The sequence below is a fragment of the Pongo abelii genome, chromosome 2 (genome assembly GCF_028885655.2).
Source record: "Pongo abelii isolate AG06213 chromosome 2, NHGRI_mPonAbe1-v2.0_pri, whole genome shotgun sequence".
In the NCBI taxonomy this organism is placed as follows: Eukaryota; Metazoa; Chordata; class Mammalia; order Primates; family Hominidae; genus Pongo; species Pongo abelii.
Window position 1 is genome coordinate 37,354,358 of NC_085928.1, and position 14,246 is coordinate 37,368,603.

The following is a 14,246-nucleotide window of genomic DNA, read 5'->3' on the forward strand; positions in this document are numbered from 1 at the left end:
GTGAAGTTCTTTTGTGTAGGACTCTATGCTCATCATGGGGGTGTGGTACAGAGATGTAGCATGTAGTGTCCCAGGGACATAATCATGAATACAAAGCCATCAATCCTGATATCTCAAATAATACTTTACATCTAGAAGAAGAAGAAGGACGTTCTCACATTAATCTTTTTCATGTGTGATGGATCAGGGGAGGTATTTTGAATCTTTACATGTTTTAAATTCCTATAACTTAATCTTTGCTGTAATTCATATATTTAATGAAGTAAGAAACTATATTTTACAAACCACCTTAACTTCTCATTTTCAATACACCCTTGTGTCAATGGAGAATCTGCTTACATTTTGTTGCTGTTTAACTATTTTACTTTCAAGCAGGGGTCAGCAAAATTTTTCTGTAAAAGACTGGATAGTAAATACATTAGGCTTTGTGGGCCATATGGTACGTGTCATACTCAACTCTGCTGTTTTTACAAAAACAGGTGGTGGACTGGATTTGGCCCAAGGGCCATAGTTTGCCTTTTAGAGCATGAAATTCAGAGATAGCATTGCCTCACTTCCTTCACTTCACCAGAGAAAAGTTGGCAAAAGCTAAGGTGAATGGATGAAGGTCTTACCCTGTTAGCTAGATGATCAAATTAGAGAAACTGGGTTTATTGATAACAGATCTCTTGCCTGTATTCATAGTCCACACATGAAGTCATGGTTTTCTATTTTCAACATAACAGCTGTGCACTATGGAAACAATTAGTGTTATGAATCCAATGTGACCACTTCAGGTTAGAGAACAGAGACATTCTCAGGCTTATGAAGTCGATCGTGCTTTCATGTAGGTCTCCTAGGATCAAAGTAGGAGGAAACCTAAGCTAGTCACAGAACTGGGCCTGATTCATGGACTGTTTGGGGCCCATCTTTGCCCTTGGTTGAAGTCCTCCCTTAAAGCATTCATGCTTTTCACATCTTTCTACAATAATGGAAAGATCATTATTGGATCAAATGTCCAAATAATGGACATTTTATCATTTGTAAAAATCATCTAAAACATGAATTAAGCAGGCTGAGGACAAGGATTTTGTTTTATCCTCAGCTGTGGCACTTTGGCAAATCACGTCACAATCTGGCTTCTGCTGACCTCATCTGTTACGATCCCCAAGGCCACCACCAACACACCACCACACACTAACACACTAACACACACACATCTGTTACAATCCCCAAGGCCACCATTAACACACCATGATTCCATTCTTCAGAGCACCCAGATTAATGCCTGGTACATGGAAGTTTCTCAATAAATTTATTTTAAATTAATCATGTATAAACTCAGTCCTTTCCTTACTAAAACCCCTTCTGATGGTTAATTGAATACTTCCTCTGTTTTTTGTTTGTTTGTTTGTTTTATTCAGAGTAAAGGCTTTCTGTGTTTTTACATCATTGCTGTAACAAATTTAATAGGATGTACTTTGGTTTAGCAATAATTGGCCATTCTGGAGGGCATCTGTTAAAACTATACAGTTGATTTTCTTTTATGAACCCTGATATTTAAATAAACTGGAATGTTTAATGGTTTGAGTGGCCCAGAATTTTGTCATAATATCCATAAGGTTTCTAAATTTTCTTAGTCCTTGAGGCAGATGGGACTTGAAAAAGATGGCATTTGAGATGAGTTAGGGTCATGGCCCCTCATGTGGATTTACCTTAGATTCATGATTCTGCTAGTTCAGATGTCCAAGGTTTGAACTCTTACTGAAAAGAGTTGGCTTATGTGTGGAAGGAGAGTTGGGTATGGAAAGGGAGCAGCAAAGGACCAATAAGAAGGCTCCACTCCAAAGTTATCTCTGATCACTGCACTTATACTATTAGAACTTAAATAATGCAGTTTGGTTTTCCTTATTAATACAAAAATTTATCATGAGCTAAGAAACTTCTTCATTCTTTATGAGTCTTTACACTTTAATAGGAACTAGCTCTTCAGATATTTTCCAGTGTGATAGCTAACCAATCAAAGCTTTAAAGAAGAAAGGCTGGTACAACCAGTGAGGGCAGAAGCCAGAATTTGGGGGAAATATGCAGAAATTAGAAACAGGAGGATGCCAAAATTTTTGTCCATAGAATTTTACCCCCTAGGACCAACTTGTGGAAGTTTGCTGGGATGCTATTTGGTTAATTGAGATTTCTGGGCTGTTGGGTGCCTCTTGTGGGCTAGGACCCATGCATTAGAAATACTAAAGTGAAGAAAAATGGACAATTGTGCCTTCAGGTAGCTTACATTCTAGCAAGGCAAAAAGATGTTAAACACATAATAGTGAAGTGGCTACGTTGTCTGGTGTATGTACCCTGGAGTTCGTTGTTGCATGCCAGGAAAATTTAGGACATGGGACACACACAAGTTTAGGAGCAGAGGTTTAACAGGCAGAAGAGAAGAGAAAGAGCAACAGCGCTTTCCATAGAGAGATGGGTCTCTGAGCAGAAAGGACCGGCTGGCGGCGGATGCCCCGGAATTTATAGTCCAATTTGAGGAAGTGGTGTCTGATTTACAGAGGGCTCACATATTAGTTTGATCAGGTATGACATTTACATAGCGCCCAAGGAAGGCTGGTCCCCCAACCCCTAATCTTATTATGCAAATGGACTTTCCAGTTGATTGGTGCCATCTTGTCTGCTCTTTACTGTACAAGTGGCTGACAAAGAAAGGGAAGATGGAGCTGCCATCTTGAACATGTCTAGACCCTAGTTCCTGCTAGCATTTATCCTTGCAAGATCCCACCTTGCAGGCTCCTTTTTGCTAGAAAACGACTTGGGGCTGCTTCTCATCAAAAGGAAAAGTCTTACAAGGACTCCCATACCCTTATTATCTGCCTAAGTGATTTCTTCTTAACTCCTGTATTTATAGTATACTAAATGAATAATGCAAACTAAGATGAATGTTCTTTGTAAAGGAGGGCTAAAAACAGAGAAACCATCTCTAGCCTGGGATGTCAGAGGAGGCTTTTATAAGAAAGGAACTCTTGAGTCAAGTCTGAAGGATGAGTGAGTGTTAACTAACTGAGGACTTTCAGGGCTGGTTAGTGAATGGCTTCATGGGAGTGAAATCAGAGCCTCCCTGGGAGAGAGACCAGCTCTGAGCAGACACCCTGCTGTGGATGAAGCAGGTAAGTGGGTGAAAATAACAGCTAGCCACTGCGACTGGAGCACAGCAACTAAGCAGAGAGGGCTTAGAGATGAACCTGGAGAGAAAGAGAAACAGGGGCTAACTCATACATTGGAGGGTCAACTACATCGAAATTATTAGTCACCATCTGGGAACAATGGAAACTGTTGAAATGTCCTAAGCATGAGCTATATGATCTGAATTATATTTTAAAAAGACATCTCTGGTTACCAGTGTAGAGTCTATCTTAGTAGCTGAAGTAAGAGATGGTGGTGGCTTGGACTGCTAATGCTTACTAGTGGTAATTTAGTGGTGATAAGTAAAAAAGGAATAAATTTGTAAGATATTAAGAAAGTGAAAATATACAGGTTTGACAATCAGATATTTGAGGAGGAAAGAAGAAAGCATCAAAGATGACTCCTGGGTTTCTAGCCTACACATATAGTGAGCATTGAAAAAATGTAGTGGTTGAGAATGTGAATCATAACTGCCTTTGTTCAAATCCCAACCCTGCCACTTAGTAATGGTGTGATCTTGGGCCGATTGCTTAATCACTGTATGCCTCCATTTCTCATCTTCGAAGTGGAGGTGGAGATGATACTAGTAGCCACATCATAGCTATAATGAAGATTAAATGGGTTGACATATATATACAGTACCTGACCCAGAATGAGTATTACCAGTGGTTAGTTTTCAGCATCACTACATGAGTGATGGTTATTTCCTGTACTAGAAAAGAGTCAAATGTGGGGCTAAAAAGTATGGCTTCAGTGTTAGACTTATTGAGTCTGAGGTGCCTTTGAGACTTCTTAGTGAACAGCGCTGAGTAGGCTGTTTCCTTTAAGAGTCTAGAACTCAGGGATGAGGTCTGCACTAGGGCTACAAATTTAGGAGCCATCAGTGTGTAAGTGATAGTTCAAGTCATGAAAATCAATGCAATCACCAAAAACTGTTTCAGAATGAGCCCTAAGGTCCTCCAGTATATAATGATCAGGTAGATGAGTTTGAGCTTACAGAGAGACAGAAATGACCAGTCAGAAAAGTGGGAGAATATCTGAAGAAGGAGGGTGTGATCAACAGTGTTGAATGCTAATCTTTAAGTAAAATGAAGAGTATCTAGTGAATCTAGTGAAGTCACTGCTGACCTTACAGAGAGTGTTTTGTTTGTGTAATTGACACAGAAGCTATTTCATAGTGGACTGAAGGGAGAAGGAAATAGAAGGAGAGAAGAGGGAGCAAGAGCTGAAAGAGAATGTAAGGTCAGATGAGGACAACGTTTTGTTACTGTTGTTTTTTAAGATAAGCGAGATTTGAGTGTTTTAATTGTCAAAGATAAGGACCAAGTTGAAAGAAACTCATGGAATAGTGCAATTTTCCTAAGGAAAAAAGGAGAATGAATAAGATGTAGAGTATAGACAGAGTAATTAGATAAAGGGACAGGCAATTCCTGTTATGCAGAACAAGAAAGGAGAGGGATGGGTGCTGACGTAGACAGGTTTATAGTTTCAAAAGTGGGAATTTGAGGGAGTTTCTGTCAATGACTTCAATTTTCTGTTGAAGAGAGAGTCTGCCAAGTGAGGAGACAGAAGTCAGAAGAAAGGACTAAAATATGACAAGTTATGGGAGAAGATGAGAATGACTTGGCAAGAGGAATGAGGACCCACTTGAGATTAGTGACCATGAATTTATACTTATACCATCTACCCTACTATTTGATGTTCTCTAGTAGAGTTTGCCACTTGGAGACAGGTGCCATGAAAGGAGATTATTGGGCTCATCCACAATTGAGATATCTCCAGAAGGATGTGACAGGAAAAAAGTAAGCTAAGCATTTGGAGGTTTGGCAAGAATATCATTGCAGTGATCGGCCATGGAATCTAATTATGTGCTATGGAAGAGGCTGCTAGTTTGGGAGGAAGTAAAAAACATCCATGAAGGCTGTTTTTTCAATGATGTCTGAGAGTGTGGTGAAAGTAGTTTAACAAGCAAGAAGAGGCTGTGGTTAAAGACTGGGATCCTTTGGAAGTGGAACAGATTTATTTAAGGTAATTTTACAGCCGACTTACATAGGAATGTCTTAACAGAAAGTTCAATTTTTGTAACACATGGAATCTTGCCCAACAAGAGAGTGACTTTTTGCATCATAGTAGCAGTAATAATATCTGGACCTGGGTTCATAACTTGATGTAGCTCTAATTATGAATTAGGATATGTTTTCTCCTCCTTTGCCCATATTATTTTCTCACTGGTATCCCATCAACTGTTGTATCTGACCATCACTCTCATGCTGTCATTTCTTTCTAAATGGGGGATCATTTCATTTCTCAATCTTTTGAATAGTGTTTATTGCTGTCAACCTCACTCCATCCTGCAGTGAGCCTTCACTTCCTAAAGTGAATTTCACACATAGAAATCCTATGTGTGATTTCTACCTGAGCCCTGGGAGACAGCATTTCTTGCTAATTTTCTGTTTGTTATTAACACAGGTAGCTTGTGTCTCTAAAATTGACACTGTGATGTAAAGTTGGAAATTCAAGCATATAGTGAGGAGCTGGGGTGAGGTATATTTGGGGATAGTATTTCAGTGCCTGAAATCAGGCCCCAGCCACTTCTTTCTTTAGCCTAGTTGATACTAGGGCTGCCTTTGTTGTGCCTTACTATTTATAAAGCCTGCCTTTGAGTTGTCTGATGTAAAGACACTTTATTAGTGTTCTATTACAGCCATAACAAATTACCAGCAACCTAGCAGTTTAAAACAATACAAATTTATTATCTTACAGCTCTGTAGGTCAAAAGTCTGGGTGGGCTTTGCTAGTTTCTCTGCTCCGAGTCTTACAAGGCCAAAATAAAAGTGTCAGCTGGCATGGGCTCTTATCTGGAGGCTGGGGTGTTGTGAGGACCAGAGGGTGAGAATCCACTTCCAGCCTCATTCAGCTTCTTTGCAGTAGTAAGTTTCAACTGGTCATTAAATGACGACCCTGTTTCCTTGCTGACTGTTGGCTGGAAGTCATTTTCAGCTTCTAGAGGCCACCAACATTTCTTGTCATGTGGTTCCCTTCCTTCATCTTCAAAGTCCGCAATTATGGATTGAGTTTTTTGTATGCTTTGAATCTCTCTGATGTTCTTTCTGCCTCATATCTCCTGCTTGCAGCCAGAGAAAGTTCTCTGCTTTTAAGGAGACATGATTAGATTGAGCCTACACAGATAATCTATAAGAATCTTCCTGTTTAACATACTTTATTCTTCTGTCTGTAATATGTCTTTTTGCCATGGTCATCTTCCAGTTTTTCTCTTTCCAGCAGTTTAAAGATGATGTGTCTAGCTGTTGTTGTTATTGTTGTTTGTATTTATTTTGTTTGATGTTCTCTGAGACTTTTAGATATGTGATTTGGTGTTCATTTATTTTAAAAAATTCTTTGAGTATTTCTCTCTTCAAACATTTCTTCTGTTCAATTCTCTCTTTGTCTTCCGAGTTTCCAATTACACGCATGTTGCACTGGTTCATACTAACCCTCTTGAATGCCCTACTTTACAAAAATCATCATTCCTTGTTCTTTACTTCTCTATTATTTTTTCACTTCTGATATTTCACTTTGATTCCTTCTTATCCTTTTTTATCTCTTCTGAAATTATCATCTGATTATACACACTGTCTACCTTTTCCATGAGATCCTGAAGCATGTTTATCATAGTTATTTTAAATTCCCCATGTAATAGTTCCAACATCTGTGTCATATCAAAGTCTGGTTATGTTGATTGATTTGTCTCTTGACAGTGTGTTATAATTTTTTTCTTTTTGTTCTTTGCAAATATAAGTTTTTTAAAAAAAACTGACATTTATGTAGTCATTTGTAGACATTATGTAGGACAGTAGACACCGAGGGAAATAGTTTTTATGCCTGAAAATTTGCATGCATTTTCTTTTGTTAGGCCTTTAGTGTGGTAGATTGAGACAACTGGGTCATTAGTTGAGCTGAGTTTGCATTACATTGTTACCATGGCTACCCCAGTGCACCACAGGCCTCAAATTTCTCTAGCATTATCTTATAAAGTCAAGACTGATATACCAGAGAGTATTTTTTTAATGTCTGTTCTACCCTACCCTCAGCTTTGGATCTTCCCTTTGAGCCTACACTCAAAAGAAGGTTTTTCTCCAACCTTAAATGCTCCCCTGGGCAGTAGACTACTGTTAATTGTTATTCAATGATTATTAGCTGATTGATAGGGGACATTGAGGAATCTTTTCATTGTACTGATTCAACCTTATTCTTAAGGAGGCACCATGTTCTGGGTCTTATGAGTGGGGTCTCTCACTCTCTGTGGAAGGTCTCTAATGGTCTGGCCTAGAAGGTATTCCCATCCCTTCTGTAGGAATAGAGCATGTTTTCCTGTTCCCTTATTCCGGCTGCAGTGGATCTTCACCTATGCCCTGGAGCAACAAGATGGTTGTTCTTCCCCTGTGGGGTTAGGCTTATGCTCCATAGGAAAGATAAAAGGATCTGGGTGGTTTTGAGAACATCCATGGGAGGCATTCTCAGAATTCTCTTGCTGCTTCTGATCTTTTCTGTAAGTAACCATGAGGTTCGTGAAGAGCCCACAAGTAGATAAGAACTCTCTTTGTGTCCTTGGTTCTCAGGGATTCTGTATTTGAATGATAGTCTACATTTCCAAGATTTTAGGAATTCATTAAAAATTTTAACCAAATTTATCTTACTAGCTTCTATAGCATCCAGTGGCCTCTCTCTTTGGATATGCTTATCTTTGATTTCAGGTTTCCCTGCAACTTTAGCTCTTTGATGAGTTTTAGAAACATTACAAATTTGAAGATTATTTGGTGGTGGTTTGTTTTCTTTTTTGCTTGTTGCAAAGGTGGGAGTAATGTTTACATCCTAAGTGGAAATCAGAAGTTCAATGTTTTACATAAGTTTTAGGACACTTTCATAATATATTCCTGTTTTAAAACTGCAGGTATGCCTTACTCCTTTTATTAGTTTTCCCAATGTATACATTACAGGATATTTATCATATGGTAAAATTGTCCTGGATAAAATACTGTTGCTTATCCCTCTGGTTAAGTATATCCTCAAAGTACATTTGCTCTAATGAAGCAAGGCAGCAAAGGAAATACTTGTCCAATGGTTGCTTTTTCTCTCCTCACTCACTTTATCTCTTCTTTGTTCTCCTTCTCATTTCTAAGTCAACTTATTGTTTTTAGCACCAGCCACATATTTCTCAATTTGGACAATTTTCTAAATAATAAATTTATTTCTTATCTTCATCAGCAGGTGAGACTTACAATCAAACTCATTGTCTTATATTCAGAATATAGTCCATTAGGGATGAGTTCCAACTCTGCGCTGGTTTTAGTTAATCTGTCAACAGCATTTGATAGTGTCCACTTTCTATTTCATAAGATGCACATGTGTTTCCTTATGGATTCCAAAACTCCATTGTCTTTTCTCTTACCTCATGAGCTACTTCTTCTCAGTGTCACTTGTTTTGTCATTTTCCTCCAGCTCTAAATATCAAGAATCTCCAAGGATTAAAACCAGATGCTTTATCTTTACCATATATCAATCCATGAATCAACTGACTTGGACTATTTTAATGATACAGTCCACAAATAGTAATAAGCAGTTACACTAAGTACCTCACAATTTCCCTGCATCAGGAGCTGAGCCATGAGCAGGGGGAGCCAGGGTCAAATTTCAGGTTTGATTCTCCCTTAGCAAGTAGCTTAACATCTCTGGGCTCAAGTTTCCTCATTTGTCTGGTTTTCCTCCTTTCTCACTGGCTGCTATTAAGTCTCCTTTGCTGATTCATTCTCATTTTACCAGTCTCTTAAATTGGAGTGTCCCAGGACTGAGTTCCTGGATCTCTTCTATCTGCGCTCCCTCCCTTGGTGATCTCATCTAGTCTTATGACTTTAAATACCGTCTAAATACCAACAAGTTCCAAATTTGTATCTCTAGCCCTGACCACTCCCTTCAACTTCAGATCCATTTATCCAACTCCCTACTTAATATGTCTATTTGGCTTTCTAATAGACATGCAGGTTTAGCATGTTCAAAACCTAGCTTCTAAATTCCTCTACCCCATATTTTCCTGTTCTGTAGTCTTTCCCAACTCAACTAAAGACAACTCTATCTTTCCATTACTCAGGTCAATAAAACTGGAGACATCTGTAGGTCCTCATAAATTTCTCTTTTGATTCATCTACAGATTTTTTAGCTCTGCTGTCAAGTTTTATCAAGAAATGTTTTCTCTATTTTTCTTACTCAAATTATCTCCCACCTTGATTGAAACTACCACCATCTCTTACTTGGATTATTGCTATAGTTTCCTAAATAGTTTCCCTGTTTTTGGCTCCTAGAATAGTCTCAACATAGCACCCAAAGTAATTCTGTAAAAATATAAATCCGATTTTAATCATTTCTCTGCACAAAAATCTCTGATAACTTACCATCACAGAATAAAAGCCAAACTCCCTCAATGTCCTCTAAGACCCTATCCATCTGGCCCAGTTACCTCTAGCTTCCTCTCTTCCTGTTTTCTCCTCGCTTATCTTCCTGTAGCCACAGTAACCAGGCATGTTCCTTTCTCTGAGTCTTTGCACTTGGTGTTCCTTCAGCCTAGAATGTTCTTCCTCCAAATATCTGAATGGTCCATTATTATCGTTATCTGTTTCCCTTCCTTCAGGGCTTTAATCTAAAGTGAAGCCTCCTCACCTCTCTATCAGAGATTGTGGCCCTTCCCACCTTGACTCTTCCTGTTTCCTTGCTTTACTTTCCTCCTCAGTATTTATCACCATCTGTACTCGTTAGGTTAGGCTTGATTGTGTCTCAACAACAAACCCCCAAATCTCAAAGGCTTAAAAACATACAAACATATACTTTTTGCTCAATCACATGTTTACCAGGGCCTCTGTTCTTTGTAGTCACTCAAGACCCAGGCTCCATCTGGTCAATTGCTTCCTTGCAGGACAGGAAGAACAGAGTTGGAGCGTCTGGCACCAACAATTTAATGAATTGACCTGGAAGTGGTTTATGTCCTTTTTGTGCACAACCTACTGATGAGAATTAGTTACATGATTGTGACTAATTTCAAGAGATGGGGACATATAATTTTCATGTGCTCAGAATAATAGGGGAATCAGATATCAAGAAACAGCAGTGGTATCTGCCCCATCATTTGACATGCCATATATTTTGTTTTTGTTTGTGTGTGTGTGTGTGTGTTGTTTTTCTTTTTTTTGAGAGAGAGTCTGAGTTTTGCTCTGTCGCGCACGTTAGAGTGCAGTGGTGTGATCTCAGCTTACTGCAACCTCCACTTCCCGGGTTCAAGCAATTCTCCCTGCCTCAGCCTCCCAAGTAGCTGAGATTACAGGTACCTGCCACTGTGCCTGGCTAATTTTTGTATTTTTAGTAGAGACGGGGTTTCACCATTTTGGGCAGGCTGGTCTTGAACTCCTGACCTCAGGTGATCTGCCCAGCTTGGCCTCCCAAAATGCTGGGATTACAGATGTGAGCCCCCACGCCTGGCCTGACATACCACATGTTTTACTTATTATTTCTTTATTTATCTCTTCTCACTAGAATGTAAACTCAATGAAAGTATGGTTTTTTGTTTGTTTTATTCATTGTTTGTTTTGTTCCAGCTTATGGCAGAGAGCTTAATAAATATTTGTTAAATAAATGAGTGATTAGATTTTTATAATGATTTTAAGAAAAAGAAATACCACCCTTCCTTGCAGATTTGTAGATAGATGCAAAAGATTCCACGTGTAAAGTATTGTTAATACTATTACTTCTTGTTGTATGGTAGAATTCTAATTAGAAGACATCTGTGAAATAGGAGATATAAAAATATTATCCAAACAATGGAGGATACAGGCAGAGAATAGTCTAATTTAAAATCTTATGAAGAAGAGAAACACATAAGTCAAACATCTAATATGGCTGCCACTATATTTAATAGTTGCTAAATGCATGGAAATCGTCCAATATCATTTACAGGGCAAAAAAATAGTCCCAATGAACATGTTGTAAAGGGAAACTGAATCAGCACCATCATTTGTGAAAGTATTCATCTTCACTTGTTAAAAAGTCCACCCAGCCCTGTGCCTTGCCTTGCTCTGATGATGCTATTGAGACACCCTTCTGACATGCATGGAGTATCGTACTTGGATCTCTGTCAGGGACAGGACCGTGTTCTTTTCTTGGATCCAGTCTGTTCTTTTACTGAGCAGACAGCAAGCCCCTCATGCTAGAAATATGCAGCTGGGATTCTCAACATCAAAACTTCCACTTCTGCCTGGTGACACACGTGCTGACTGCTCTGTGTGGTTATGGAATGCCTTTGCTGACTTTATGAAAAGAGACATGTCTTACTTTCCCTGCCCAATCCCTTGCCAGTTGAGCTTTATGATTCTGTAAAAAAAAAAAATTAAAAAAAAAGACAAAATTTAAAACATTAAAGAGATGATAAACACGTTTACTTTTGCCCTGGGCTTGGTGGTAACATGCTGTTTCTTGATAATTATGAGAGCTGCTAATAGGCATTTTCCATGTATGCTTTTATGTCTTGTGGATTTATGTGACAGTTTATCTGGTGCCTTAGTTGGGGCCCAGAATTGTAAAGGAAAAGGGTTCACTACCCCATTAGTAATAATGCAGATGGACTAATCCATTGCCACTCAAACAAGATTTTCACGCTAAGATTATCTACCAAGATCATCCATGTGTGATGTAAAGGTCTGTGGAACTGTTTGGATCTAGGTTGGTCTCATCCCACCTGTTTTTGAAGGGTATGGCTGAGACTTATATTGTAAAGTACCTGTCATTCTTAACGTAGTCAGTTTATTGCTACTTTATTTATTTAAATAAATTATAACAGCAAAGGATAGAGGAAATGGATAAGGAATGAGGAGAGGCTGCCAGAGAACGGCTATTTTAAAAATAAATGTACTGAAGGAAGGGCATGTACGTGAAAATAAGCCTTAAATTGATTAGAAGGGATTTCGTGACTGATAGTGAGCCAGTGAAATTCTATCCAAAGGGTAATTCCAAGATTTCATGATTCCCAGCCTTCTTTGTCCTTGTTTATAATTTTACCAAAAGAAAAACTTGGAGTTGTTGTCTTTTTGGTCTGAAGTTAATGCTTCCTGTTTGTATTACTGATTCCAAGTTTTGGGTTATTATGCCACATTAGAAAATAGCAATAAGTCTTTCATATGACCATTGAATTATTTCTAAACAATTAAAAGATAAATACATTAATAATAATTAAAAGGTAAATATCTCATGTATATTTCTAAATGTGTTTGAGAGGAAATGTTCTGATCAGCACCAGAAATATAATGCCTAGAGGTCACTGTATCTGGATCTTTGTTACATGTACTAGTGTTTGGGAGTGAGAAAGACAGTTCATCCTAAGAGCTAATCTACAGTCTGGCCCCAAGAGGGAGGGAGAATAGTTACAATTACTTTCAAGTTCCTCCCAACTCTGAGTTTCCAAGTATCTATGAGCATGATCCTTTCTTTTTAATCGAACTGGTCTATTTGCTTTTTTTAATTTTGTTCAGGGTTTGCAGTTCAACATGAGCTTCTTGCTACTACCATTTTTTACCTGGAACATTCTTTCAAGTCCTGCCTTTTATTTGACTCTTATTTTCAAAGCTAAGCTGAAGTCTCATCTTCTCCATGAACCTTTGCCTAGAGAATAATATCCACTCCCTCTAAATTCAAGAAATGTAAAGCATTGCTTTGTATGACAATCGTCTCTCTGTCTGGTAACCTCTTTGAGGTCAAAAAAATAGTATTTCTTTCTCTGAGAAGTGTTCCCAACAGTATCTTCTTACATGCCTCAGAAAAATCCTTGTTTTCCTTTGCAAATGTAATTTTTTGCATATAGCTCTTATCATGTGTCAGAGTTAACTTCTGGAGATCAGTATCCCTTACTACTGATGTGTGATGTAGTATCTTACTCATTTTTGCATACACGCTATTTAGCCTGTGCCTATGACATTATTTTTTGATAGTCTGTTTTTCTTCATTTATGAGTCTAGCCTTATTCTGACCTTTATTCTGTGAGCATTAAGGAGTCACGTGCTGTTTTTGTCCAGCAGGGACAGAGGAAAGAGATAACGTAACAAAGTAGTATTGTAGAGTGATTAACTCGGAAATAGTGGGAAGGGTGGATTGGAAAGGTAATGAGGTTGGTAATTATAAAAATGGAAGACTGGCTGGTCTTTTCAGGCCAAGCCTTTGGATATTATGTAGGCACAGGAGACAAAATTGCCTAGTGTTTGAAGCCCAGAAATGCATTTACCCAAAAATGAATGAGCCCATCCTACATGGGTTTGAAAGAAGTATATTTGAAAAGTGAAAAGAATCAAAGATGACATCAAGAGGATGCAGGATGAAGTTTTAGAAGCTAGAAATGCAAACAGAGAGTCAAAGAGTGGATAAAATAGAGCAAGTAAACAGCTCAGGGTAGCTAGGTGGAATTTTATAGAAATAAAAGGAAAAATGGTATAGAAACTTCATCTAGAATACATAAAAGAGAAACAAGCAATTCCAAGTTGAGATGGTTTTGCATTTATGTCCTCAGTGTCTTAGTGCTTTGCTGATGGGCCTCTTCCTAAAAATACTTCTCTTTTTTTAATGTATCTTATTTACAATTCTATTTTTTTGTTTATGAAAATATGGAACACTTCACGAATTTGTGTGTCATCCTTGCGCAAGAGCCATGCTAATCATCTCTGTATACATACAACTTTAGCATATGTGCTGCCAAAGCCAGCAAAACAATTTTCTTAAATTATAAAATACCTATTTGCTTCTTTTAATTTAAATGGAATCTAAATGTTTTGTGTACATATTAATAGATCTAATAGCATATTCCATGGTGTTTTTATACCAAATTACAATTAGAGTGTTTAATTTTTTTCTAGTACAAAAGATGCAGTATATAGTACATATACAAGGTGAACATCATTTTCTTATTATTTATTTTTAATTAACAAAAATCATATATGTTTATGGTAAACAACATGATGTTTTGAAATATGTATACATTGTAGAATGGCTAAATCAAG

The 14,246-nt window shown here is 38.0% G+C and overlaps 1 protein-coding gene and 1 non-coding gene across 51 annotated transcripts in view; one reads left to right on the forward strand and one right to left on the reverse strand.

Annotated features, from left to right (window-relative positions):
* Window positions 1-14,246, forward strand: part of ABI3BP (ABI family member 3 binding protein) — a 255,427-nt gene that overhangs the window by 32,888 nt on the left and 208,293 nt on the right. The gene's annotated exons all lie outside the window — the stretch shown is intronic.
* Window positions 13,848-13,954, reverse strand: LOC112132810 (U6 spliceosomal RNA). Its single transcript, XR_002914531.1, has one exon. It is a non-coding gene; the product is annotated as a U6 spliceosomal RNA (small nuclear RNA).